This window comes from Oryzias melastigma, unplaced genomic scaffold (genome assembly GCF_002922805.2).
Source record: "Oryzias melastigma strain HK-1 unplaced genomic scaffold, ASM292280v2 sc00231, whole genome shotgun sequence".
Taxonomy (NCBI): Eukaryota; Metazoa; Chordata; class Actinopteri; order Beloniformes; family Adrianichthyidae; genus Oryzias; species Oryzias melastigma.
In genome coordinates, this window is record NW_023416884.1 from 211,767 (window position 1) to 216,391 (window position 4,625).

Below are 4,625 nucleotides of genomic sequence, written 5' to 3' on the forward strand. Positions count from 1 at the left end.
TATCTTGTTTCCCCTCAAAGCAGAGTAAAAGTGATGATCTTCATCCTAGAAAATGTAAAGTCAACAATAAAAAACACATTTTCTTTAGATTAAAGTAACTAACTTCATTTAATGCCCTATATTTTGTGTAACCCACATAACAACAGTGGCTCCGTTGTACACTATGAGTCACAAAACCCAGGCAGAATCTAAAACTTTCTTGTACCTCTCCGGCTTCTCCCTACCCCTCCACATTTTAGGGGCATTTAAAGGGAAAGGGGTGTCCAAAATAGTATTTTTAAGGTTGGAGCGAAGGGACTTCAATTTTTGTATCTATTCGCCGGTAGGGTGAGCCACGCCGCGCTGTCCCGTGGAGGAAAAGAGTGATTTCTTTTATCTGGGTGTGCTCTGAAGCACAAACCTTACATTTGGATGTAAGTAAGGAGTTCTTGTGTTTGCATGACATTTTTAAAGTTATAAAACTGATGCTAGGTATTTCCGAGCGCTAGCAGCTCCGCGCTAATGACGCTGACAGTGGACTGTTGATGGTGTCATCAAGTGGAAGTAATGTTTGAATTTGAAGACACCATTTTTACATATTTCTCCATTTGGAGGGCTAAATGTACAAGTAGGGAGAAGCCGTAGAGGTACGGGAAGAATTAAAATTCGCTATAAGTCTTACCTTTGTTCTTGTTATTGAAGAAGTAGCTGATCTTTCCTCTGGTTAAAAAGAAAACAAAAAACAAATCTTTTCATTAAACACTTCATTTGATAGAAAAACGTTAATATTAAAGCATCATGTATAAGCTCAAGTCATTTTTACTATATACACAGTATACTTGTGACACACACTGCATTAAAGCGTATATACCCTTGGATTTGCAGCTCTTTGTCTGGTGTATTGTGTAAGATGTGAGGAAGATCAGCGAAAAGGTCAAAGCTCCACTCAGAAAATACACAAATGGATGAAAATTCCCTTCTTGTGCTGAAACAGACAAACAAAAAAATATGGATTTGATAACAAATACAAAAATTCCTGTCAAAAGAAGTTCTCACCTGTGAGGTCCAGTTTTGTCCTGTTTCCAAACAGAATGTGTCAACATGAGACAACACCACAGTAGTAGATCCCAGCATGAGACTCAGTCAGGTTCTTCATGTGGAGATTGTAGACACAGCTGTGTGTTTGTGTGTTGTTGTTTCTCTCACACTGATCATTCCTGCCTCCATGAGTGTAAATGAGTCCTGGATGAGAGTCTTCAGAGTCTTTGAACCAGTAAACTCCGTGTTCTCCATCACAGCTCCCAGTGTGTACTGTACAGTTCAGAATCACAGAGTCTCCTGGATGGATGTTCTCAGAGGACGATAGATCCACTGAAGTCTGGATGGTTAAACCTGATCCTTTAACATCAACTGTAATAGCTGCTTTGAAATGTACTTCATTTCCATAGTTTGCTACACAGAAGTAAATAGCAGAGTCTGAATATCGTAGATCTAAAATTGTGAGGTGATTAGTTTGATTTTCTGTATTCAGTATAATGCGTGGATTCTCGTTGTATTCATGGTAGAAACGAGTTTCCTTCGTGTATCTAAAATATTTACAGACTAGCTCTGGTTTCTGTCCCAGAGTAAGTTTGTTCCAGGACACCCAAATTAGATCATTCGCTTCATAGAAACACGGTAAAAACACAGTTCCTCCTTTGTGAGCTGATATGAAATCAGCCTGTTGATTCACTAATGAGGATGACGTTAGAAGAGTCTTTTCAACTAAAGTGAAACAGAAAAAAAATGAACAACAAAGTTTTTTGCTAAGATGTCTTTCAAAGCATGAAGAAAAGCTTCTTACATTTCTATCAAATGATATAGAAATAGAACTCACCTGAGAGCAAACCTGTCAGAAATAAGACAAACTCAGCAGATGTCTTCATGCTTGCACTCTTGTACTAAATTGCAGACAGTTAGTCTGTCTCCTCTTTTGCTGAGAAGAAATGGCGTCTGACTGGCCCGTTTGATGTCACACTGTCCCCGCCTCTTAAGACAGGAAGAAATGATCAAAGTGACAAGAGCTTACATTAAAAGGGTGACTTTAGTTCAAGAAATATTAAAAAAAAACTTTAAATTGTATAATCCAGTGATTTCCCAATATGTAAGTTGGGAGGAAAATGGACACTAATGACTCTGGGAGTTCTGTATCCACCCCCAGGACTTCTACATCCTCTTTGTGTTCTCCCCACATATACCCAAGTTTCCATCTCAATATCCTTTCTCATGCTTCCTATACTATATCTATTACCTCTTATATCAATGATATTGCCACAAATGCCAACACCAACAAATGAGCATAACAAATTCATGAAATCAATCACCTTCTGGATGATTGATGGATGTACGTGGTTTTACTGCAGCAAATTAAAGTGTCTAAGAAAAATGCCCCCCACTACAATCGAAATTAAACAGGGGGAGGAGCAAAAAAACTATATGTTTTTTCTGTAGTAAATGCAAACATGTTTTTGTACATAATGCAGCAACCTAGTGAGTTTATTAAACTGTCCGGTGAATGTTAAATGTTTGAGTTCATCAGCTTAATCAAAACTGTGTTTGTTCAACAAAGATAACAAAGCAAAATGATCAAAATACTCAAAAAAATTCAATAAGAAAATTTAATCTGAAGTCTGGAAAAAAATATCACTTTAATTAAAAAAATGGTTTGTCACTAAGAAAGCAAAAATTTAAAACTCTTTCAACCCTTGTACCATCCTAGACATGTTTACATTAAAAGTGGGGTCATCTGGACCCCAAATGACAGCGCGCTGAACAATTTTTTTCAAGGATTTTTTGTCTTCAGTGATATCTGTTGCAGACAGAAAAATCTCTCCTCCACCTTTGAAATGGGAGGGATCACACATCAATGTAAGGGTGGGGTCATCTGGACCCATAAGAGAGCACAAGGGTTAAGAACCATTAACACTGTTGGTAACATGACGTTAAAGACAGTATAGCTTTAACCACATGCTGCTGCTTCTGGGGGGTTTCTGCGTTCTTTTGTGGTTCTTCACACCTCACACTCTGCACCTATTCAGATATCAAAACCCAGAACATCATAGTGTTAAAAACAGAACTAGAATCCATATAAAACTGTAACATGGTTTGAATTTTTACAAGAATCACAAAGCTTTTTCAGACAACTCAGTGATTTGTATTTGAAATTTTAAAGATATTGGATTGACTGATCAAAACACGCCAGATCTTTTCAACTTAAACTAAAATAAAACATAACTAATGGCTTTAAATAAACCTCAAGGTTTGTAGAGTTCTGAAAAGTTAACTTTTATGCAAAAAGTTCAGAAAAATTTGTGTGGTCATAACTTGAGTCTCCTGTAGCAGAAACACAGAGAGCAGCTCAGTTTTTGCTGCCTCTTCTTTACACTTCTCATTCTATTTTTGGATTCTGTTGCTGCTCAGACCACACTGCCCCTCCCTTGTCTACCTTTTAGTATGAGTTTTTTAGAGTTTTTGGATGCATGAAGATATTTGCAGATATAAAACAAAATTCAGGTCCATCTGTTTGAAGAACAAACAGCCAAACAGCATCAGCATCCAGATTTCCATCTTCCACTGGAACCTGCTTTTTCTACCCTTCTGGGGGAACTTCAGAGCGTTATAGTTCTGTATTCTGCAGATTAAACTTTTAGACTGAAACTACAATCTAGCCTTCATTCATCTCTTTGCATGAAGGTCTCTGTGGTTTGTCTCATCAGCCTCCACATCAGTGCTAAAGTCCTGAACGCAGCAGCTTCATGAGTCATTGAGAAGCTCAGTCTGTTTCAGGAACACAATGACACAGTCACAACTTTAACAAATAAGCACTGGTGCTCTGAGATGATCAAGTTTATGAAGCTGAGCTGCAGTTCCAGCATATTCCTGATTCTTGTTGGTGGCAGCACACAACACGTGTATCTGCACCTCTCTCTGATGGAAACCTGTTTCTTCTTTGCTTTCAGTCAAAGCACATGAACAAAACCCACATGGTCAGAAACTGATGGATAATGACCCAAAATTTAGAAGACCAAATTTAATGCCTGGAACAGAACACTTTATTTAATAAATACAAAGGGTGACCAAAACATGAAGTATATAAAGATGGAAGCACAATTGACTTTACCAGTATTAACTGATAACCACTTAGATACACGGAAGACCTCTGCAAGTGGATTTATTGGTACTGTTCAAGTCATTAGTGTGTGGTCCTTGCACAACCCTCTGAGCTACTTGTGCTCGGCCTGGCTGTTGAAAATGAGGATAGAGGACTGTTTGTGTTGACATGTGACAGGCACATTCAGGATTTATGCACTGTCAGTAAGGAGCCAATATGTGGATTTTACTAACAACTAGAGTGCAGAGTAAGAACACCATGCAACAGAGATGAAATTCTGTGGTCCCCAAACCAGATCCCCTCTGGCCCCTGACTGCAACTAGAAATTCTGTCTGAACAGAACCAGTGATAAAAGGCAGCCCTGCCGGAGTCCAACATGTAATAGGATCAGGTTTGACTTACTGCCGGCTGTGCGGTCCAAGCTCAGACTGCTCAGGTCATACAGAGACCGGACAGCCCTCAGCAAGGCTCCCCGGACCCCGTACTCCCAGAGCAT

The 4,625-nt window shown here is 38.9% G+C and overlaps 1 pseudogene; it reads right to left on the reverse strand.

Annotated features, from left to right (window-relative positions):
* Nucleotides 1-518: 518 nt before the first annotated feature.
* Nucleotides 519-4,625, reverse strand: LOC112139519 (annotated as a pseudogene).